Source organism: Hemiscyllium ocellatum, chromosome X (assembly GCF_020745735.1).
Source record: "Hemiscyllium ocellatum isolate sHemOce1 chromosome X, sHemOce1.pat.X.cur, whole genome shotgun sequence".
NCBI lineage: Eukaryota > Metazoa > Chordata > Chondrichthyes > Orectolobiformes > Hemiscylliidae > Hemiscyllium > Hemiscyllium ocellatum.
In genome coordinates, this window is record NC_083453.1 from 18,142,307 (window position 1) to 18,167,968 (window position 25,662).

Here is a 25,662-nt window from a genome sequence, read left to right on the forward strand (position 1 = left end):
TAGATGGGCTGAAGTTAACTGACATGGATGTCCAAAGAGACTTGAGGTTCAGACACATAGATCTTTAAAAGGTCATGAACAAGTACAGAAAATAATCAAGAAAGCTATTGGCCTTTATATCGAGGGGGTGGAGTACATTATGCAGCAGATATACAAAACTCTGGTTAGACTTCACTTAGGCTACTGAGAGCAGATCTGAGCACCACACCTTTGAAAGGATATACTGGCTTTGGAGGGAGTACAACATAGGTTTACAAAAATGATACCTGACTTCAAATTATGAGGAGAGATAATACAAAGTAGATCTGTTTTCTCTAGAATTTAGAAGGTTATGGGGTGATCTGATCAAACTCTTTAAAATATTAATAGGAAAAGACGGGGTTATGAAAGATAAACTATTTCCACTGGTTGGGGATTCTAGCACTAAAGGGCCTACTCTGAGATTAAGCAAAGCTATGAAAGGTTAGGCCACAGATCAACCATGACCTCACTGAATGATAGAGCAGGCTTGTGGGGCTGAATGGCCAACTCCTGTTCCTATGTTAGAAACTTGTGATTTTCCATCATGGTTGCGAACCCATTTCCTTAGGAGTCTTATTATAAGTTGAACCCGGAGGGACCTTTATGTCTCGGCACAATGGCAAACTGGTGTCAAACAATGTGGACAGATGGTCACTGTTCCATTTGGAATTTCCACAAACTCTGCATTAAAGTAGGTAATGCATCTCAGCCAGCTGACCTCGTCTTTCCTTTTGTCTAAGTCTGTTTAGCCATATAGCCTTGTAAAGGCTTTATTGTAGTACAAGGCCATTATTCCAAATGTGGTCTTTTACTAAAGTATATGAATGTGTAAAAGATTAGGCATTCACTGTATTTTGCTGCCTCTGAATGAAATTAGGCAGCAGTTTGACAGCACTTGGTGTGCTGTGCAGTGAAAACCATTAACTTGAAATGATTTATGCCTGAGTCAGGAATAGCATGGTTACAGGAATTCTATATAATGAGGAAGTACACGATGAGCGAGGGAAGGTTTTATACATGCATTCACTGTGCTTGCACAAGATGTTCATTTATTCAGAATTTATAGCAGACAATGATGCAATACTATTGAAATATTTTTCATTGTTTTGATTCAGACCATCTCCTAGCTCTATTTGTGTTCACCAGTAGATTACAGTTTAATAATTCACTTTCCCCACAATTTACGATTTAAAGCATGGTTGAGCTTGTGTAGCATGCTCAGGGTTTGCAATATACCTTGTATTATTTTATTTTGCACCATGGGGGTAATTTTAACCTAACTCACTTGATTCGAAATTCACAGGAGTATGTGGAACACCACATTTACACTCCACACAATATGACCCTTTAAATTATTTGTGATGCAGAATGAAGCCTTGCATTTATCAAACTCATATTCCTTAAGTTTGGGACCAAAATAATACAACATCTCCTTGATGTAAAAACATTAAGATTGATGTATAACTTTAAGTTGAATTTAGACTTTATATTTTGCATGTTAAGAAGGGGAAGACGTGCAGTTTCGTTCTGTGAGTGGTGCCTGCTTTATGAGGTTTTACGACCTAGAAGTGATGAGCTGAGTTTGAATAGTTCTGCAGAGTATTAAACAAACTTTTGTTTTGTCTTGTGTAATATAGTTCATCTTCTTCTGATTTAATAAGCATTTTATGCTTTGTGCTCAAAGTACATTGGCAGCCTCTTGTGAATATGTTCAGTAACTGACCTCCATACCAAAAAAAAAATTTATTATCTAACAAGCCAGGTGGGCGGCACGGTGGCACAGTGATTAGCACTGCTGCCTCACAGCGCCTGAGACCCGGGTTCAGTTCCCGACTCAGGCGACTGACTGTGTGGAGTTTGCACGTTCTCCCCGTGTCTGCGTGGGTTTCCTCCGGGTGCTCCGGTTTCCTCCCACAGTCCATAGATGTGCGGGTCAGGTGAATTGGCCATGCTAAATTGCCCATAGTGTTAGGTAAGGGGTAAATGTAGGGGTATGGGTGGGTTGCGCTTCAGCGGGTCAGTGTGGACTTGTTGGGCCGAAGGGCCTGTTTCCACACTGTAAGTAATCTAATCTAATCTAATTTCACTCTGGGATCTGATGTGTCCAATATTAACATCAGCTGGGATCATAACAACAGAAAATATTGGAAACACTCTGAACAGGTCAGGTTGCATTGGTGGCAAGAGAAAAGTTAACATTTCAAGTTGATGACAAGTACAGAGGCAGGGAACGCGAAGGGACAGGATAAGGTGGAAAGCAGGAGAGAATAAATGACACATGAGTTGATAGCTATCTGTTATATTTGTGACTTATTCCAGCTTTATCAAGAAAAACTAAAACCAAGTGGGTTGTAAAAGCAGCATTGTCTCTGATTACATCACTATCCCAATGAATAGGTTTGGTTAAAATTGCCTGCAATGTGTCGAAGTGCCCTTATTTTAGAGGAACACAGTCGATGGCTTACACCAAGGATTCTCACCATTGGTTATACTCTTCAGGGTAGCCAATGTGACATGGGATAAATGAACGGTATGACATATCTATTGTAAGGAATCAGATATCTGTTTTTGCCTTGAATAAAAATGTGAGACAGAACCTTGTTGAGTCAGTCATAGCTCTCAAGGGTGGTGCGCTGTAAATTAAGCCCCACTGTTCCTGGAGTTGTCACAAAAGTTAAGGATTTTAAACTACATAGAATTCCCCAATCTAGTTGTCTTTCAGATCCAAGTTGACAGAAAGCACAGACCAGGTTACTGTACCTAACAAGAATGAGTATTTATTACTAGTAAATAGACTCTGGTGAAACAATTATGAACCGTTGACATTTAAGTCCATTGGTTAGAACTCTAATGCCCTTGTAAGCTCCCTGTCACCACATGCAGGGGAAAAAGAAGGATGTTATGGGTAGAGGTAAATCTGGGAAAGCTGTTCAGCAGTCCCCATTCACAGGATCTGCTGAGATAATTCTTGTCCTAAGAAGAATGCTGTTTCTCAGTCTTCCTTCTCTGGATGCTTCCACTAGTTTACAGGATTCACAGAATGACTGGTTCATTGATAATAAGTCAGAGACTCTTTTAACTAAAAGCCACTACTTGCAGCAACTACTGAAGGAAAAATAAACTGATTTCTTCAGGTTCAAAGTGACTTTTTCTGTGGAGAACAACAATAGCTCCTGAGCTTGCATAGCTCCGATCTAGTTCACAGTCCCAGGCTGTTCAACTACCTGAGAACCTAATAGATTAGTTGTTGGCAGGTGGAGGGCCTTTGTCGTCAATAACTGGTCACTAGTCCACGAACTAATCAGCTACTAGTTGGAGGCTACATCTCCATTTATGCAAAGTCAGTAGTCACACAACACCAGGTTATTGTCCAACAAGTTTATTTGAAATCGCAAGCTTTCAGCGCGCTGCTCCTTTGTCACCTGTGCAAACTCCAGGCAGACAGTTGTCCAAGGCTGGAATTGTGTCTGGGTCCCTTGGCCCTGTGAGGCAGTATTACTAACCACTGAGCCACCGTGCTGCCCAGAGAAATAAAAAGACATGGTCGTTATGGTGTCAGAGGTCTTGTTTGCCAACTGGAGAGCTAGTGAGCGACCCCTTACCACCTTTTCCAGGGAAGGTCCATCTGGGCCTGCCCTGTGAGAGCTGCTGACATCTGACAAGAACTGTGCTCAACAGCGCCACTGAGGCTGCTGCTGGAAGAGCCACTCCAGAAGGACCAAGATTCTGAAGGGTCCAAGACAAAGGTAAATGATGGAGCATCGTGATTCTTATGTCAGGGATTGCAGGGGAATGTGGGGTAGGGGATGATTCACAGAGGGGAACCGCTGACTGAAGTCCAGTTTCTCGTTCAGGCACTGGTCGTATTTGTTTGAGCAAGCACCCTTCCTCCCCGAGTCTGCAAGGTCGCAGCTATTGTGAATGAAGCATGTCAACAGGCTTATTTGTAGCTGGATTAATTCCAGTGGTGGCAGGGGGCTGAGACCCTTAAACTAAGAGAGGTAGTGGTAATGTCACTGAACTGATAATCCAGAACCTCCAAGCTAATTTTCTGGGAACAGAATCTCATCCTGGCAGATGGTGAAATCTGATTTCAATAAAATCTGGAATTAAAGACGAGGCTAATGATGAATGTCTAGCCAGAATTAGAATCTCTATAGTGTGGAAACAGGCCCTTCATCCCAACAAGTCAATATTGACCCTCCGAAGAGTAACCCACCCAGACCCATATCCACCCCTGACTAATGCACCTAACGTACACATCCCTGAACACTGTGGGCAATCCACCCTAACCTGCACACCTTTGAGTTGTGGGGGGAAACCAGAGCACCCAGAGCAAACCCATGCAGACACAGGGAGAACCTGCAAGCTCCACACAGACAGTTACCCGAGGCTGGAATCAAACCCAGGTCCCTGGCACTGTGAAGCAGCAGTGCTAACCACTGAATCACCATGCTGCCCATAACAGGAGGTCTTGCTAGTTATAACTGCATCATAGAATCCCTACAGTGTGGAAACAGGCCATTTGGCCCATCAAGTCCATACGAACCTCCGAAGAGTAACCCACCCAGACCCATTTCCCTACCCTATTGCTTTACATTTCCTCTGATTAACACACCCAACCTACACATCCCTGAACACTATGGGCAATTCACCTGACCTGCACATCTTTGGAATGTGGGAGGAAACCGCAGCACCCAGAGGAAACCCACACAGACACGGGGAGAATGTGCAAACTCCACACAGACAGTCACCCGAGGCTGGGATCGAATCCAGGTCCCTGGTGCTGTGAGGTAGCAGTGCTAACCACTGAGCCTCCATGCCATCCCATTGTCATGTATTGTATAAAAAAATCTTCCATTTCACTCTGATCCACTCCAGACCGATGGAAATGCAACATTGTGGCCAGGCCCTCTGTAATGGTCTAATAAGCTTCTCAGTTCTATCAAACTGCTACAAGGCCTCGAGAAAGGAATGGGGAGCCCAACAATGCAAAAGATAAGGCTGAAGCATTTTCATCCATCTTCAAGCAGAAGTACCAAGTAGATGATCCATCTCAGCCATCTCCTGGTCACAGATGCCAATATTCAAGCAATTTGATTCACTCTGTGTGATATCAAGAAATGGCTGATGAGGCTGCACAGGCTACAGGCCCTGACAATGTTCCAGACATAATACTGAAGACATGTGCTCCAGAACATGCTGCATCTCCAGTTCCAGTACAGTTGCAACATTGACAATTTTCCATATTGTCAAGTAGATGCCAATGGCACCCTATTTGAAGATAGCATCCCTTCCTTCCCCTGCCCCTGCTCTGAAAAATACCCTTTGCTAAGTTTTCCAAATCCTCCTAAACCCAAAACCCCAGACATACCTCCCAGCAGAATCCATGCTCTCTATTCCTGAGATGCTGCCTAACCTGCTGTGCTTTGACCAGCAACACATTTGCAGCTGTCTTATTTTGTGGGCCTGCCTGCAGTACCAGCAGCGCCTGGTACCAAGTTCTGGTGTTGCTGGAGCTGCCAATCAATCAGGGTGGGATCACCTCCCCAGGGAGGAGTGAAGTTCTCTGATTGGGGAATTTAGCCTGCCCTTTTGCGCACTATGGCTGTGGGGTAGGCCTCTTTCGTGTCCATTAGCCTGCTGGACTCTTTCTTTCTGGGCTGGGGGGGGGGGGGGGGGGTATGAGGCAATTGGATGGGTATATGAATAGGAAGGGTTTGGAGGGATATGGGCCGGGTGCTGGCAGGTGGGACTAGATTGGGTTGGCATATCTGGTTGGCATGGACGGATTGGACCGAAGGGTCTGTTTCCATGCTGTACATCTCTATGACTCTATGAACAGCCCTTTCCCCTGAAAAAGACTCCTTTGGCTTCCCCAACACTGCATTTTAGCTGTTGCTTCGGCAATCACTTAAGAATTATAACTGTTTTACAGCCTGTAATTCTATATGGCTTGTGTAGCACAGTGGTAGTGTCCCCACCCCTGAGCCAGGAAGCTTCGGTTCAAGTCTCGCCTGTTGCAGAGGTGTATCGGTGTACTCCTGAACAGGTTGATTTTAAAAAAAACCTATAAAAATATCACCTGATGGTGTAGGTTTTTCACTCTCTGTTGATATGCACTCTTCAAAAAGGCAAGGCCTTCCATGCTGGACCATACCCAGTGTTTCACCCTGAAGCTTATACTTCTCTTACTTCATGCTGGGAATGTGGGATGTGGGCATTGCCAGCAAGGATAGTCTCTGGTGCCCCTCCTGATGCTCATTGAAAAGATGGTGATGGGCTTCGTTCTGCACTGAGGCTCAAGTGCCCAGCTGTTGGCAGAAATATTCAGAGTCTTCTCTTGCTGCCCCTGGTTCTGTGGATTATAAATGGTTTGGGTACCATGGCAACCATCAGTCCCAGTGCATGACAGCGTGCTTTCGCATGAAATGCTTCTGCAATATAAAGGAGTCACTGACACACTGACAAGAACACTGCGGTAACATTATTGAGTCCATTCAGGCCTAATCAGGGAAATAATGGAACAATTAAATGCTAGAAGGCACAGTTTCTCTCCTATGAATGAGTCATGAATTGTGGGAAATGATGCTTAGTCAGTGGCTAAACCGTAGCTTTAAAATGCGATCAGTCTTTAAAAAGGCACTGTGTTTGTAATTTTGAGATATTGCAAGTCAGTATTCCAACGTGCCTTGTGCCTGTATGAATGTCTGTGATTATTTAATCAGGTTATTTTTGTTGTGTTGGTCTTTTCATGTATTTATTGTAATCCAGTCACTGAAGTGGCACCAGCCAACTCAGATATTATACAAGAATCAATGGTCAGGTGAGTGTTGAATATGGGAATTAGTCCCATGCAAGCAGTATTCAATTTTTTTGTTTGGTTGTTACAGAATTGTTCAGATAGGGCAAATGAAAAAGTTCCTTTACCATTTAGAGTCATTGAAAAAATGTGATTGACGTATACGTTACGAGCTTGACATTTTGGGGCCTTCAGCTCCAGGCGGTACCTGATAAATGGGTGCTGTGCAACATTTGAATGTACAACACAGGTTTTCTGGCTGTTGTATGGGCACCTGAGGCCTCAAAATGATGACTCACCAGTGCATGCATATGACAAGCCATTAGGAGAATAGTCAGAAATTCTTTACCCACACTTCGGATTGTTTGCATTAGGTGTGGGGCCGAAAGCCTTCTGGAGTCGTTTCTCCAAGATTAGCTAACTCATAGAAAACCAATCTGACAAATTGGTTACAACAAAGATGCTAAGTTACTTATCTCTCCACATGATGCTGGAGTGCTCCTTCTCCACATTGAAGTATCCTCCCAATTGCCACCACTTCCAGGTCAAACCCTTTGGCTGGGTTAATAGCTTGTGGTGGGTTTATTATTTGTAACAATAGCAGGGGAGTTCATCCTGGTGTCTTGGCTAAAATGTATTCATCAATCTGCATCATGAAACCATTACTTGGTTAACTCATCCTCTGTTGTTGGTAGGCCCTTGTAAAATGTCCACCTTGCCAGCTTAATGGGACTGCTCATGGGTGGCCAGATATGACACGTTTTAATATGTAATTTGGCATCCTCTTACATCCAATAGGACCCCAGTTGCCATTTTAGGGTTTTGCAGGGCTGAATGTGCAAGCTCTCACTGTGGAGGCACCAACCAGTAAGTTTGTGCAAGGCTGGGAAGAACAGAAGTAAAACCATCCCAGACCGCTGCTATTTTGTGTTGGCCCATCTCATCCCTATGGAACAACTCATTTCCAGCCTGGAGGCTGGTTAGGCTGCTTGATATTGTGGCAACCCAGAGGCGGTTGACTTCACCCTGGGTGTATGCATTTCCCACGTGGAGTTAGCCCCACCCCAGGGCCTTTGAAACTGACTGGGTATCCTGCTAGGATTATTAGGTGCCCTCCACTTGGAGACAAGTGATTTTCATTTTATTGTCACGTTTATTTAACAGGAAGGATACAGTGAAAAGCTTTCATTTGTCAACTCAAAACGGCACCATTTTGAATAATTTAAGAATAAGGAGAAAAACAAAATATAGCTTGAAGAGAGTCCATCAGTCTTCAAGTGGTGGTTGAGCAGAAACATTTAATGTTTCTGCTCAATCTCAATGGCTACTTCAGTTTTCCAAAGCATCTATACATTGGTGTGTGCAGAACGACGCAGTGTCAAAATGAGCAAGTGCTATATCGAGGACGGGAAAAGCATATCCCATGTCAGGTGGGAAGTAATTTATTGCAACAGAGATCATTTCCATTTTAAAATTTACCCAAGTAATTTCTGCAGTATCTAAATACGTGGCCTCATTGAACTCATCCTCTCCAGTGAAGAGGGAAGGAAAAGAACTCTATGGGCCAAAGATGTGGCGCAGCTGTTGAAGAGGGACTGAAAGTACCAAGAGATGCTAGATGGGGTGGAATAAGCCACGAATGTGGTTTGGATGTTCATCGGCTGGAATGGATTAAAAGATTGACTTATAGCTAGAGAGTTCAAAAATGTGTTTTCAAGGTTACAATTAGAATTGACTGAGATGCTGCAATGTGGAGATATTGTGAGACAAAAGGGCTTTTATTCTGTTTAAATGTCTTGGGAAATGACTATGAATAGGAAAGGCTTTGGTATTTGGAATTTTATAGTAATACAGATTAATTATGGTAATAAATAGGCTCTGTTTTCTATGCTAATTTGAACTGGGAGGTGAAATACTGTATTTATTAGATAATAATGAGTGACGTAGCTAGTCGGCTGGAGAAACCTTGTAAACTAGAAGTCAAGAGAGCTGATAATTTGCCATGAATTAACTTCAATTCCTTTCTGTTAAATAGTGTGAAAACCAAAATGTAATATCTGTAAACTGTAAATATCGGAATAAATTGTCATGCCTTCACAGACAAATTGGAACGTTCCCTCTCTGCATAGAACCCATGTGGTTTTATGTGGTAACCTCAACAATAAAGCAATGTAAAGCACTCAACATTTCCTTCACTGCTCCATTATCTCTGATGCAGCACACATTTTGTGAAAGTGTTGGGTGCAAGTCGGAAAATAATACGACATGTATTCAGCTTATATACTGGTGTAAGTGGAATGCTTTTTGGGGGCTCTGTTGATGGCAGTCCAAACAAAAAGTGGATCTTCCCTGAAGATTGGATCTAGTGAATTCAACCTCCACTATCTTACTACTACAAAGAAAACCTCCTGCCCTGGAAGCCAGCAGTGGCTCTTCCCCAGTGCTGATACACAAGGGCTTATTTTGAAACGTATAATGTTAAAACATCTGAAAATACTTCATAAACAGCATCAAAAACAATGCAAGGATTACTTGGGGTTTTTGCATCTTCTCCCAGTAGCACACACACATCAGGGTTTAACGTGGTTTTTAACCCTTATTCTTGTCTATTCTTGAAAGGGGAAAACACAAACATGTCTTCCACCCAGACTGCTCTCTTTGCTCTCATGTTATGTTTGGGTCTATTTGACCCTATTGAAAGTCATTCTCTTTCCTTGACACCTGTCAGGTGTGACATTCCAGTGTCTCCCATGAGGCTGAGGATACTCCACACAGGCCTTCCAGACAGTCATTGAATTACATTGCTCATAATTTACATTATCAGTCATTCTTTTTAGCTGTAGGTCTCCTTTTGACAAAACACATTGTCCTTAAAAGTTCAACATGCTCATAGGTGATCCAGGGTTGTGATCCTTCATCATAATGTAGGCTGTCTTAGTGATGTAGGCTGTCTTAGTGATGTAGGCTGTCTTAGTGATGAGCCAAAATTCATCGAGAGGTCAAGTATGTCACCAAAATTGTGGAATTTGGTTTCAGATTGTGGCAGGGATAGAGTAAGTAGCTAGGGAGTGTAATTTGGAGCAGGTACAGAAAAGAATGACAGCCTTTCAGTTATTCACTGAAGATAAAAACAATGACAGCAGATGCTGGAAACCAGAGTTTAGATTAGAGTGGTGTTGGAAAAGCACAGCAGTTCCTCGGATGCTGCCTGAACTGCAGTTATTCACTGAAGTTTGCTTTGAGTGTAGTGTGACATAACCAAATGTAGTTAAAGTTTGTATAAGTATTTTAACATTTAATTGTTGACTACATTACAACAGTGACTACATTTTTCAAGTATTTCAATGATTGCAAAGCACTTTGGGTTATATCTGGTGGTGAAAGGCACCTATATAAATACAAAGTATCTTTTCAGAATTGTGTTGCAAGGTGGCATCAAGTCTCTTCTAGCCAATGACAACATAACACCTCAACTGACGTGGAGAGGAATTACTTTCATCACTGGGTTTCAAACAGCATTCCCTCTAAGCTGCACTCTGAGGGTCCGCACGTGGCATGTGAAGTGCCAACGCCAATTGAGGTGGTGACTTTCAGTCCTGGACTTCACTGCCATGCAGGGACCTTGGAGTTCCATGTAGCTGTAAACAAAGTTAGAGGCCATGTTGGTTTTGATGTCACCAGCTGCTCTCACACCAATTTCTTCACCCAGAGGATGGGCAACCTGTGGGATTTGTGATAACAGAAGGAGGCCGGGTCACCAACTATATTCAAAAAAGACATTGATAATATTTTAGATACCACAGGCACAAGGCATCTGGAGAGAAATTGGGAGTATGATGCTGAGTTGGATGATCAGCTGTGATGGCGGAACAAGATTGAAGGGCCAAATGGTCTCCTCCTGCTCCTATTTTCTATTTTTCTATCACCTTGTTTAGAAGTCATCACTGTTATACAAATGCAATATTAATAGGCACAATAAGACAGCGGCAGTAGTTTCTTTGCCAAGAAGATGCTGCCAGGTTTCCGCTTCATAACCTTTGAAATTTTGATATTGTCCAATGATGAAGATGTTTTCACATTCAGGATTTACTTGCTTTGCTGAATCCCCCTCGGTTGAAAGGAGGTAGCGTTTAATTATTAAAGGCTTTTCAGGAAGCAGCAGCTGATGCGGTGCACCTCTGCTTCATTCATATTCATGAGTTTGCCTTAATTCCTGCCTCACATGCAAATGTTAAGCAATGCGGCAGCCTGAATCCAATTCCTACTTCAATGTTGCCTTAACCCTGACTGACTTCGTACAGGAGTCGATCTCACTCCACCCTGTCCCCAGTATTATTACCAAACTTGCACGAGCTCGCTGGTGATTTATTACAGAAATCAGCCGAAAACAGTGAGAAAAGAGTAACTTCAAATCTTGCTGTGTTTCAAACGCATTAGCTTTCATCGGAGGGTTCGAATAGAATTGGTCAATTGTAATGGACTAATGCTTTTAATTGTAAAGATTCTGTTCTCCAGCAATTCTGAATAACCAACAGAGGAGGAGTGCAGGGAGTGTGCAAATAATTCAAAGCAACATTCTCAATTCACCATTGGAACATTAATTGAGGCAATTATTAATCAATTAAAGTTCCTTCTAATTAAAAGTAGTTTTTTTTTTCTTGTCTCTGTATGTCTAATAAAAACAACATCCAGGTAATAATGAGCATTTATTTATACAGTGTAGTGTATGAGACAGCGTGCGTAATTACACATGTCCAGCAAGGATACCAAGCCCTGGAGGTATCGTCAGGATGATGTCAAATTATGTGGACCCTGGGTCTGATGGGTTCTGGAGATGTCCTGCCTTACCATCTTCTGTACGTAGTTTTACTTAATAAAGGTTGTTGATGTTCAGAAGTGGAGGCAAGCCCAAAGAGGAGCCCAACAGTGACAGGAAGCTGTGGGTGAAGCAGGAACCCCAACAAACTGGAAAGATCAATTGCCCACAGTGAATAAGAGATTACTGCAATTTTAAAGTCTTTCAGGAAATGGCAAATATAAAGGCACACGTAAAGTCCAACAGCAAAGTTTTGGAAGAAACAAGGTGTGGTTGATGCCTTCAAGGGACCCCCATCAGCGAGAGCTCTGCCCAGCCAGTATAACAGAGGGTCAGGAGTGCCAAGAGAGATCATGAGATGGATCAGCAACACAAAAAGTTAAAAACAGACCACAACAATTTGTATGTGTCTGTGCATTAGAGGATAATGAGGAACAGGAAGCGTTCTCGCTGGGGCGTATAACAGGCTGACCGTAGGATTTCAAGTCCCCTGATTGTACAGACCCAAAAGGTGAATTCTGATGTGCAAGTATCATAGTTAATGGCTAGAAAACTAATTTTAAATTGGATCCAGTGTCAAGTGTTGTCAGAATTAGCAATGCAGACTCCTTTAAGGTTGAAACAGGTTAGCATTTTCCACAGTTGATTGAGAATAGGTAGTGCTCATTGGACTTCAGCATCTCTGGATATAAGAAATAAAGAGAGAAAATAAAGAACTTAAAAAAATCAAAAGAGGAAGGGCTCTTGTGGTGTAGCGGTCATGTCCCTAGCTGTGACCCAGGACGCTCGGGTTCAAGTCCCACCCGTCCCGAGGTGTGTAGTAACATCTCTGAATAGTTTTTTTAAAAGACAAATGGATATAAGAAACATAAAGAGTACAAGGAGAGCAAAAATAAAGTTAAAAAGGGAAGGGGTTCTTATGTAGTGGTAGTGTCCCTACTTCAGAGCCAAGAGACCTAGGGTCAGGGAAAAAAAAAGTGATGGGTTATTCTCACATCCTGAATCACCCCATGATTATGCCTGCTTTGTCCTGCCGTCTGGCATGGTTCATGTTTCACCAGATTGGGTTGGGATATCCGGTTGGCGTGGACAGGTTGGACCGAAGGGTCTGTTTCCGTGCTGTACATCTCTATGACTATGACTCTATGACTTGGGTGAGGGAAGTGAATGGGCTATTGCCAAGTTTGCAGATGTCACACAATGTAAATGAGAAGTCAGTGATAATGATGATACAGAATCTCCAGAGAGATACAGACAGGTTAAGTGAGTGGGCAAAATCTTGGCAGCTGGAATATAATGTGGGAAAATGTGAGGTGATGCATTTGGCAGAAGAATAGAGGAACTGAATGCAATTTAAACTGAGAAGGATTGTAGGAAGTTGCAGCAGAGAGGGTTTCGGGGCTTCCTTTGCATGCATCACAGATATCTAGCAGGTAATAGGGAAGACAAATGTACTGTTCGCCTTTCTCAAAAAGGGAATGGAGTATAAAAATAGTGACGTCTTGCTAAAAGTATACAAGGCTCCAGTTAAGCCATTCTGAGAATATTGTGAATTGGATTTGCTCCCCTTATCTAAGAAAAGATAAACTGACACTGGAGGCAGTCCGGAGAATGTTCACTCGGCTGCCCCTGGGTGCGCAGGGGAAGTTGAGTAGAATGAGAGGCAATCTTGTTCGACATATAAGCTTGTTAGGAGGCTTGAGTAGGTAGATGCTAAAAGGCTGTTTCCCTTGTGGGAGCATCGAGAACCAAAGGGCATAATTTCCAAGTAAGGGCTCCCTCAGTTAAGGCAGTGATGACGAATTTATTCTCCCAGAGTGTAGTGAATCTGTGGAATTCCTTACCAAAGAAGATTGTCAAGACTGCGTCATTAGGAATATTTAAGGCTGAGATAGATTCAAGGGAATCAAGAGTTATGGGGGAAAGGTGGGAAAGTGGAGTTGAGGATTATCAGATCAGCCACAATGATTCAATGAACTGAATGGTTTTCTTTGACTCCTATGCCTTATGTTCAAGGTAGATAGTGTTACCCATCTCATTAGCAGAAATCAACTGTATGCAGCATAATCTTTGCACATTGTTGCATGTATATCAAGATGAGGTAGCCCACCAAAATATATTTCAACAATTGCAAGCAACCAATGAATATCTATCCATGGAAAGTAAAATGCTGAAGTCCAAATTGGATTGAGGCAATATTGAATGTTCAAAGATTGTTAATCGGCATAAGTGACAGCTGAAGTCTGCAACTGAATCTCATCAATACCCTGTGGGAGTACTCCAGTTTTCTTTGACTGAAACAGCAAAGGTACAAACTCGAACTTCTCGAGTTGAAGAAAACTTTTGGGAAGCTTAAAGCTGAGTGTCAATTGGAGCTTGAACTTATTAAAATTACAGAAGTCTCAATACTTAAAAGAGCTGCTGAACTAAAAGTCTAGGTCTTAACAGTCACACAGGAAGCCATGCAGAGAGATTTACAGATTAGAAATGGTCTCACAAATGGAAGTACTCCTGTTGCAGTATTAGACTGCACAAAAACCATCCTGCGTTAAAGAGATTCCAAGAGCATCAGATGGAATTGTTGGCTATGCAGCAACTCTCTGAAGACATTCTGCCTCCAGCTACCCTTCAAATTGCTGGTGAGGCTTTTGTGAAGGAAATACATGACCCTTATGTTGAACTATTGTTTAGGTCTGCAGATCAGAATATTTTGCAGGAATATCCTATGGATACAAGCCACCATGTATGTGTCCAAGAGCATCAATTACTTTTAATCTTCAAATTCATTCTATTATTAATGATGGTGCGCTCCTACTTTCTGATGATGATGATCCCAAGATGTCATTGTCTACAGAGGAGCAAGTTTGGAAGAGATATCACCACCTGTGGGTAGAGAATTTCCTGCCTCCTCAGGGAGGGAAATCCTTATTTTCTTGTCTCCCGAATTGTCTTCACAATCATCTTTGCTGCCTTGGAAGACTCAATTATGAAATTCTTTACTGGAGCTAGAAGTGCATCATGGTTTTCCCAGTGTGTATCTCAGAAGAAGTGTGAGAATTTCAGTGTGAGGCCTTCCTAGACAAGGGGTTGTGACATTGGTATGGACTAGCTTCTGTTAACATCCCAGACCTTATCTTGCTACAATATGGTTGTTGCTGGTTTATGCTTTCAGTGTCAGAATAATTGAATTAGAAAGGAAAATCGAATCAATAAAAGGAATTTAAAAATAAAGTGAAGTATTTGCACTAATGTATTAAAGAACCTGAAGAATAACGTATTGGTGAGAGACAGCAGGAAATATCCTTCAGACAAGTGAACCTAATGTCAGTCTTAAAATGAAATTGAGGCATAAAAGTGAAAGGGAAACTTTTTAAAATCTATTCAAAGATTTTGCGATCTTGTTGGGAAGCCCAGCATTTATAAGCCTTCTCTAATTGATCTGAAGCAAATGCCAACTGAGAGAGAGTCATCCTACCCAGCTGGTTAACCAGTACAGGTGGGCTGTCAGTTGTTCTTGGAGGTGAGGGGCATGTTTCTCAGTCTACACTAATCCAAGCGCGACCAAGGGACTGGCCATACAGCACGGAGTTGCTCACTGAAGTCAATACCCAGCCAGTTCCTGATCAAGTGCCTACATTATGATCCACTGAGGTAGTGATAGTAGAAATCAAGTCCCACTATTCCTGGAGTTGTGACAAATGTGAAGATTTAATGGAACTACTGGAAATTCCAATTTACCTGTGACTGACAGCTACCCAGGAGAAAGCAAATCTCACCAGGTTACTTCAGTACCAAAAAAAACCCCTCCATTTATTTTAATACTCTTAACTTTAATAATAAAAGTAAATGGGCATTGTTTTGAATTTATATAACTTAAACTTTACCCCATTTAAGAAACCCACACGTGCACACACATATGCACAAAAACATAAACGAAAAGTGAAGGGATAAAATTAATCAAAGGAACATGATTCTACTTCATTTGTCCAAAATCACAAAGCCAGATGGATTTATAAGCCTCCATTTTTTGATGTTGCCTTCTGTTGTCTGCACTGCAAATTTCGGTCTTTAATTCACTGGCTGCTTTGTTGGACCAGGCTTGCTCTTGTCATCATTCCGCATGTCCAAATCTGCTTTTCCCAAGCTGCAAGCACTACGTACATTCTCCCCTTTTGCAAGCAGTGTCTATTTTCTCAGATTCAGTCAATAGTCTGGGGGGAAAAAAGGTCTCTAAGACAATTGCTAGAAGATCTAAGGTTGAGGTGGTTGGGGTTTACCTCCTCCAAACTCTTCCACTGACAACAACTAGATACTGCCCCAAGCGTCAAATGCAAAACCTGGAACTGACATGGCATTAAAGTGTCAAATACAAAATATGGACAAGATAGACACCTCAGATGTAGATTTGAACACTTTACAATGGCAAAAGAGCAAATTATAATTGATGTCAGGCAGATAAGATTTCTGTCCTTCACCTCAGGGTTGAGGTAACTGAAGAGCCAATAGCCTTTTCGTCTTGTTTGGAGGATAAATGTCAGGTCAGTGCCATATTTTGAAATTTCTGCCTATGCATTTATGGGAGTTTAACCTGATTAAAACTGCTTGTATTGAGAAAAACCTAGCTGTCAAAGGGTTAAATACATCGTATACCAGGGCTGTCACATATATATTAGTTTTCAAATGCAGTATCTAAATCACTGACCTGGAGACACGTATGGACACATTGACATCCCAGTGACTGTTTAATCTCATTGCTGCTGTAACAATCCTGTTCATTTGAAGTCAGCAATGTCAAGTTAGGCTGGCAAATTCTATTCTGGGAGAAGGTAGTTAGTTTTGACTAATAGCTGACACTAGAGTTCGAGAAAGACAAATGAGCTGTGAAAGTGGTAGTCAGTCAGGCAGGAGAGTGCTATAAGAAGGTAAAAGAAAGCCAAAAGTCTGTGGAAGAAAGATTCTCAACCATGCAAAGGATTTATACAACATACAGCTAGTAACATTGAGATGGAGCAGAGTTGCATTTTGACAACTTTTAAATATAATTTCATGGAGTTGATTATTTTTTTCTGCGAATACTGCCTGACTTTCTGAGTATTTCCAGCATATATTGTTTTTGTTGTCTATAATTCATATGGAGTGACAGAGTCATACAGCATAGAAACAAAACCTTTGGTCTAACCAGTCCATGCCACCCATAATCCCAAACTAAACTAGTCCCACTTGTCTGCACTTGGCCCATATCCCTCCAAACATTTCTGATTCATGTACTTATCCAAATGTCTGTTAAATGTTGTAACTGCACCCACATCCATTACTTCCTCTGGACATTCCACACATGAACCACTCTCTGTTAAAAAAAGAAGTCTGGGTCTGAACATCAATAAAAATGCTGAATACCAGAGGTGAGGTGAGAGTGACTACCCTTAACATCAAGACCGCATTTGACCAAGCCTGGCAAAACTGGAATAAATAGATGTCAGTGGATGGAGGTTCTCCTCTGCTTGGAGTCATATGTAGTGAAAGGAAAATGGTAGTGGCTGTTGGAGGCCAGTCATCTCAGCTCCAGGACATCTCCACAGGAGTTTCTCAGGATAGTGTCCGAGGCCCAACCACATTCAACTGCTTCGTCAATAACCATACTTCCATCATAAGCTTTGAAGTGGGGATGTTTGCTGATGATTGCATAATGTTCAACACCATTCGCAACTCCTCAGACATGAATCAGTCTGTGCCCACATGCAGCAAGGCCTGGATACCATCCCAGGCTTGGCCTGATGAGTGGCAAGCAACATTTGCACCACACAAGTGCCAGACAATGACCATATCCAACATGTGACAATCTAACCACCGCCTCTTGGTATCCTAGTTACAGAATTCCCCATGGCCAACATCCTGGGATTACCACTGATCAGAAACTGAGTTACACCAGCCATTTAATTACTGTAGTTACAAGGGCAAGTCGAAGGTAAGGAATCCTGCAACAAGCAACTCACCTCCTATCTCCCTAAAATGTGTCCATTACCTGCAAGGCACAAGTCGGGACTGTGAAAGAATACTCCCGACTTGCCTGGATGGGTGCAGCTCCAACAACACTCCTGAAGCTTGACCCGATCCAAGACAAAACAACCTGCTTGATTAGTACCTAGCGCCTTCCAAACACACAGCCAGTACCACCAAGAAGGATAAGAGCAGCAGATACTTGGGACTATCACCCACACACTATTTGGAAATATCTCGCTGTTTCTTCAGTGTCACTGGATTAAAACTCTGGAACTCCTTTCCTAATAACAATGCGGATGCACCCACACCACACAGATAGCAGCAGTTCAACAAGGCAACTCATCCCACAACCTTCTCCAGGGCAATTTGGGAAAATAATAGACGCTGGCCTAGCCAAGGATACCCACATCCCATAAATGAATTAGAAATAAAATCAGGCAGCATTAATATCTATTTGCTTTGTAGATTCCAAACCAGTTTCATTAGGTTCAGAAGCTCGAAACCATTTTCAGTCGTGAAGGAACTTTGACCAGACCAATCACCATGCAACATTTACGGAAGAATTTGAACATTTGACAGCAGAAGCTTTGTCCTGGATGGTGTCAAGCTTCTTAAGTGTTGTTGGAGCTGCATCCATCCAGGCAAGTGAGGAGTATTCCATTGCACTCCTGTATTATGCCTTGTAGATGGTGAACAGGCTTTGGGGAGTCAGGAGGTGAGTTATTCACCACAGTATTCCCAGCGTCTGACCCTGCTCTTGGAGCCACTGTGTTTATGTGGTGAGTCCAGTTCAGTTTCTGGTCAGTGGTAATCCTCAGGATGTTCGTAGTGGGGGATTCAGTGATGGTAGCACAATTGAATGTCATGGGACGGTGGTTAGAGTGTCTCTTATTGGAGATTGTCATAGCCTGGCATTTGTGTGGTGTGAATGTTACTTGTCACTTGACAGCCCAAGCTTAGACACTGTCCAGATCTTGTTGCATTTGAACATGGACTGCTTCGGTATCTGAGGAGTCACAAATGGTGCTGAACATTGTGCAATTGTCGGTGAACATCCCCACATCTGACCTTATGATGGAGGGGAAAAATCATTGATGGAGCTGAAGATGGTTGGGGCGTGGACACTATCCTGAGGAACTCCAGAAAAGATGTCCTGGAGCTGAGATGACTGACCTTCAGCAACCACATCCATCTTCCAACATGCCAGGTATGACTCCAGCCAGCAGCAAGTTTACCTCCAATATCCACTGATTCCAGTTTGCCAGGGCTCCTTGATGCTATACTCAGTCGAATACAGCCTTGATGTTAAGGGCTGTCCCTCTCCCCTACCCTCTGGAATTCAGCTCTTTTGTCCATGTTTGAACCAAGGCTGTAATGAGGTCAGGAGCTGGGTGACCCCGGTGGAACCCAAACTGGGTGTCACTGAGCAGGTTATTGCTGAGCAGGTGCTGCTTGATAGCACAGTGGATGGCACCTTCCATCACTTTACTGATGATCGATGCAGATTGATGGGGCAGTAATTAATTAAATATATCCAGGCTATTTTTTTATATATAGAACATGCCTGGGCAATTTCCCCCATTGTAGGTTGGATGTCAGTGTTGTAACTGTACTGGACCAGCTTGGCTAGGGGAGCGGCAAGGTGGGGAGCACAAGCCTTCAGTACACCTGCTGGAATGTTGTCAGGGCCCGTAGCCTTTGCAATATCCAGAACCTTCAGTTGTTTCTTGATATCATGTGAGGTGAATTGAATCGATTGAAAACTGGTATCTGTAATGCTGGGGACCAGGAGTAGACTGAGATGGATCATCTATTCGGCAGTTCTCACTGAAGATAGATGCAAGTATTTAAGCGTGTGTTTTTATCAAGAATGTAGTGCACTCCCCATTCACTGAGGATGAGAATATTTGTGGAGTCTCCTCCTTCAGTGAGCTATTTAATTGTGTTCACCACCATTCATGACTGGATGTGGCAGGATGGCAGAGCTTAGATCCAATACATTGGTTGTGGAATCTGTTGGCTCTGTCTATCAATTGCTGATTGTGCTGTTTGGTACAAGCAGTCCTGTATTGTCGCTTCACAAGGTTAACTTCTCATTTTTAGGTATGTCTGTTGCTGCTCCTAGTATCAACTTGGAAAAAGGGAGCACTGCAGATGCTGGAGATCAGAGTCGAGAGTGCGGTGCTGGAAAAACACAGCAGGTCAGGTAGCATCCGAGGAGCAGGAGAATCGATGTTTCGGGCATAAGCCCTTCCGATGAACATCGATTCTCCTGCTCCTCGGATGCTACCTGACCTGCTGTGCTTTTCCAGCACCACACTCTCGATGCTGCTCCTGGTATGCCCTCTTGCACTCTCCATCGAACCAGAGTCGATCTCCTGGCTTGATGTTAATAGTAAAGAGGAAGATATACTGGGCCATGACATTACAGCCTGTGATTGAATACAATTCTACTGTTGCTGATGGCCCACAGTGACTCATGGATCTCCAGTTTTGAGTTGATAGAGGTGTTCATAGTCTGCACCATTTAGCACTGTGGAGTGCCATCCAACACAATGGAAACTCTCCTCAGTGTGAAGGTGTGACTTCATCTTCACAAGGCTTATGCAATGGTCACTCTTACCAATGCGGTCATGGATGGATATACATGTGACAGGTAGATTGGTGGTGATGAGTCAGAGTATATTTTTCCCCTCTAGTTGGTTCCCTTACCAATTGCCACAGACCCAGTCTAGCACCTATGTCCTTTCGGACCCAACCAGCTCGATCTGTAGTGGTGCTATCAAGCTACATTTGGAGTGGACATTGAAATCTCCCACCCAGAATACATCCTTTGCCCTGGCCACCCTCAATGCTTGCTCCAAATGATGTTAAACATGGAAGAGTACTGATTCATCAGGCAATGCTGGGGGTGGTGGGGGACAGTATGTGAGGGAGAGGGAGCTTTCCTTGCCCACGTTTGACCTGAGGCCAAGAGATTTTATGGGATGTATTGCCAATCTTCCCAGCCCCTGGAGGACGTGGACATTGGTGAGAACGTTGGGAGAATTGTGTGGGATCAGCTGTAAGGAGCTTCCTACCACCAACAGCAAAAAGTCACATTTTCCAAAGGAGCGTTGAACAGTGAGATGAGATTCTCATTAGTGAGTGGCGAGAGGCTGATTTACATGGATCAGCATATATTAACATCTCATAGTGACATCACCTGACCTCACTGATATTCCCATTCTCCCATCCTAAGGATAGAAAGTAGACAGAGACAATTCCCGACATGAAAGTCAGATCAGTAACCTTGTGACTCCAAAGCACTGCCTGTTCGTCTGGACCTTGTCAGTTACCAACATCTCAAGGCACACTCCATGGACAATGACTGCACATTCTCCCCCCACCTCCCAATCCACCAGGACCTCCAGGTCCCTGTCAGTAAAGTAGGGTGACAATTACCCTCTGAGGCAACTGACAGGAACTATGAAGGGCAGCTGCAGAGTGCCTGACCCAGTGTACAGCTTGGTTTTAAAGGTGGTGCAGATGGCAGAAATCCAGGGAGGTCCCAGCAGCGGCCTGTGTCGAGTGGGAGAATACAATGGGGTTGGGGGCTTGACACATAGGTACTGAGGTGGATTTGGGAAGATAGCATCAGAAAACTCACTAGGGCTGACAAAGAGACACCCCCCCACAAAACACCCCAAAATTGACACTTAGCTAATTTTCTGGTAAAGTCAGCCCAACGTTGAGGACTCCCAGGGCAATTCCTTCCCAACTGTATTCCACAGTGCTGCCAAAGGGCAGGATTGACCCAAAGATGGCGATGGTGATGTCTGAGACATTGTTTGTAAGGTATGATTCCATGAGTTTGACTATGATGTCTAAGTCAGGCAGCTGCTTGACTAATACATGGGACATCTCTCCCAATTTTGGCACTAGATCAGCTGATGAATGAAGAATGATGGGGGTGTGATCTTACAGAAACATATAAAATGATGAAGGGAATAGACAAGATAGAAGCAGGGAGGTTATTTCCACTGGTGGGCGAAGCTAGATCTAGGGGGCATAACGTCAAAGGGGACCAGATTTCGGACTGAGTTGAGGAGGAACTTCTTCACCCAAAGGGTTGTGAATCTGTGGAGTCCCCTGCCCAGTGAAGTAGTTCAGGCTGCCTCACTGAATGCTTTTAAGGCACAGATAGATATTTGAGCAGTAAAGGAATTAAGGGTTATGGTGAGAGGGCGGGTTAGTGGAACTGAGTCCTCAAATGGATCAGCCATGCTCTTGGTGAATGGTGGAGCAGGCTGGAGGGGTCAGGTAGGCCACTCCTGCTCCTGTTTCTTATGCCCGTATGATGGCAAGGAGGACTTTGCAAGTTTAACCAGGCTATGTTTGCCATTGTTGTTTCCGATGCCAGGTGTCCATCTGGTCTGTCTTGACTCAAAGTGCTTGATTACCATTGGGTATTTAATGATCGGCTATGTCCTGTTATCTTAAGCAATTGAATGATGACTAGGTGGGGAGGCTGGATAATATTTTAATAAGCTTCATAATACAAGAGCTATATCTGAGAACTAGAAAGCTGCATGAGAAGCTGTAATATCCAAAAAAAAAACCCCAGATTCTAGCCTTAAGCAACTGACACCTGTTTTTTAAAAAAAAAGCTATAGGGTATTTTACACAATACTATTGACATAGATCTGAAGCACGTTAAGTTCATGGGGAAAAGGCAGGATGGTTTTAACAGACACGTATCATCCTTCACAAATGCAGTGGGCTTCTTTAAGAAGGTGACTATGTTAGTGGGTGAGAAAGATCCATTGAATGGAATTATTTGGATTTTCAGCAGGCATTTGATGAGGCTCCACAAATGAGACTTGAGAGAAGATCAATTCTCATTGTATCATTGATGTAATAGCTGCACAGATAGCAAGATAGCTGGCAATAGAAAGCCAGTGATCGTAACAAATGGAGATTCTCTGTCCAGGACAGTTTGGAGTTAGCTTTGGGTTCCTTTTCTTTACATTGTTGCTGCTATTAATAATAATGTTATAAAATGTGCTTGTGACACCAAATTGCAGTGTCTAATTTACAGTGTAAAGGTTTGCAGGAATCTCTCCAGAATCTAAGGAATTTTGGAAGAGAACAAATAATGCATACACTATCTCTTTAACAACTTTATTTAAGACCCTGGAATTCAAGTCATCAGCTCTGGGGACTTGTCAGTTTTTTTTGTCCATTAGTTTTCCCAGCACTTTTTCCTCAAGTGACTGCGATGTTCCTCCCTTTTGCCTCTTAATTGTCTAATATTCTTGAGATGCCTTATTGTCCATTCTACTATGGAGCTCGAATCAAAATACTTGTTCAAAGTCTCTGCCATTTTTTTGTTTCCCATTATTAACTCCCCAGTCTTGCCCTCCAAGGGACCAATGCAGGGTCTTCAAATGATCAAGATTATACACAATCGATGAAAAGGAGTTATGATGACAATGTGGACAGTGACCATGACCAGGAGTGGCATGGTGGCTCAGTGGTTAGCACTGCTGCATCACAGCTCCGGGGACCTGGGTTTGATTTGGGTGACTGTCTGAGTGGAGTTTGTACATTCTCCACATGTCTGTATTGGTTTCCTCCCACAGTCCAAAGATCTGCAGGTTCGGTGGAATAGCCACAAGAAATGCAGGGATACAGGGATATGGAAAGGAGGTGGGGGTCTCTTCAGAGGGTTGGTATGGACTCGATGGGCTGAATGGCCTGCTTCCACACTGAAGGGATTCTATGTTGGAAGAGCAGATGGTGGATTCAGTGTATAGGGAGGAACTGAGAGAACAAAAATGTGAAGCATTCTGTGCATAATTGTGATTGATGGCCTGATATTTGATATTGAAGTCAAAAATGATTTCTGACTTACTTCCACATGCCCCAGGCCTATGTTCAGTGCTAGCAGCTTTTGGGGTCTGTGTTAGCTTTTTAAAGACTGCATCATTTTATTTTCTGTATTTTTGAATGTGGACTAAAATGGGGAAAAAGAAAGGACTGTGGGAGGAATTGTTGCACTTCTAAAGGTGAGTTACTGAAACTCACGGTGTGTGCTGTTTACACTGCTGCTTTGGTCAAGTAATGTGGGAAGCTGTTTGTAGATGGCACAGTATCAGGAGTGTGCGCAGACTGAAATTTGGCCAACAACATGTAGCTGATTGGTTTGTGCAATTGTGACCAATCATTGATGCCCTCTCCCTTCCCCTCCCTCACTTTGATCATTTGTATTGCCCTTCATGGGCTTTGCATGTAAACTTCTAATTGTTTACCACAGGTGGTTTACTGGTGGTGGTTAATAGTTAAAAAACAAAAACAAAGTCACAGTGATTTGGTATGGGGGGGGAAAGAAACATTTGCTTATGTAGGATTGCACTCCTAGATTTAAAATAAAATGCAGACCCAGAGAATCTTGTGGTCCCGTGGTAATAATCTCTTGGCCAGCAGACCTGGGTTTAAGTGCCACTTGCTCCACAGGAATGTAATGGTATCTCTGAGGAGGTTAATTAGAAAATATAGTGGAAAGCAAACTCCATTAGCAGGCAGCCCATTGGCTAGATAGCTCAGATGGTAGTGGCGTGGTGCTCAAAACACCAAGGTTAAGACATTCAATCTCGATACTGGCCAATTCTGCTGGCTTCTAACTGCAACTTTAATACATCGCATTTTTCCAAAGGACTATTTTGCTGTAATGGTAATGTCTACCTCTGAGTCAGGAGGCCCAGGTTCAAGTCCTGTCTGCTGCACAGGTGTGCAATAACAGCTCCAAAAAGGTTGATTTAAAACAGTCTGTCTGACTTGCCCAAGGAGCATGTTCTCAGATCACATGAAGTGGGAACTCACGACGAGTTTTAGATATACCTCTGAGCCAGGAGGCCCAGGTTCCAGTCCTGCCAACTCCAGAGGTGTGTAATAGACATATAGACATCTTTGAACAGGCTGATTAGAAACTATCCAAAAAGCAGGCCCAGGAGCCCCTTCCTGCTCCGCCTACATCTCCCTCACATTTGGAGGTTTGTCCCTCATGGGTTTTGTATGTAAATTATTTAATTGGAAAGATGGGTGATTTATCACTGGTGGTTAATAGAAATAAAAACCCATGGATGATTTGGTGATGGGGAAAAAATAAACTTTTAGTTCTGTGTAAGAGTACTTCTGGGTATAAAAGGAGGCAATTGCCTAGAGGTATTATCACGGGACTATTAGTCCAGAGACCCAGGCAATGTTCTGGGGATCTGGGTTCAAATTTTACCACAGCAGATATGGTGGAACTTGAATTCGATATAGAATTTGGAATTAAAGGTCAAATGATGACCAAGAATCCCATTGCCAATTGTCAGAAAACCTAATTTGGTTCATTGATGTCCTTTAGGGAAGGAATCTGCATCCTTACATGGTCTGGCCTACATGTGATTCCAGATGTTGACTCTTAACCAATTAGGGATAGGGAATAAATGTTGGACAGGCCAGGAGATGCCCATATTCTGTGAGCGAATTTAAAACATTAAGAAAATAAAGCAGACCCAGGAATGGATCTGCAGATCTGTTTGTCCCAGGCTGGGTCTCGCCTATAGACACCGTGAGTGGAAGCTCTATTTTGATGTTCAACAACAAATGATGTTCTTTTTGATTGGACTTCCTGAGTTTATTACAGTCTGTATGAGTGATTGTAAAAGGGGTTTAGAGTTTTATTTAGTAGAGCCATTTGTTGAGAGATCATAGCTGCACTTTGATTAAATGATTAACTTTGCCAGGGTTGGAGGATTTGAGCTACAGGGAGAGGCTGAACAGGCTGGGGCTGTTTTCCCTGGAGCGTCGGAGGCTGAGGGGTGACCTTATAGAGGTTTATAAAATAATGAAGGGCATAGATAAGATAAATAGACAAAGTCTTTTCCCTGGGATCGGGGAGTCCAGAACTAGATTTAGGAATAGGATTAGGGTGAGAGGGGAAAGATATGAAAGAGACCTAAGGGGCAACCTTTCACGCAGAGGGTGGTACGTG

General features: G+C 43.0%; 1 long non-coding RNA gene across 1 annotated transcript in view; it reads right to left on the reverse strand.

Annotated features, from left to right (window-relative positions):
• Positions 1–10,478: 10,478 nt before the first annotated feature.
• LOC132805811 (uncharacterized) overlaps positions 10,479–25,662 on the reverse strand; it is a 43,538-nt gene continuing 28,354 nt past the window's right edge. Inside the window, exon 3 of the long non-coding RNA XR_009640957.1 lies at positions 10,479–10,544. This is a non-coding gene — a long non-coding RNA (uncharacterized LOC132805811). The remainder of the gene's footprint in view (positions 10,545–25,662) is intronic.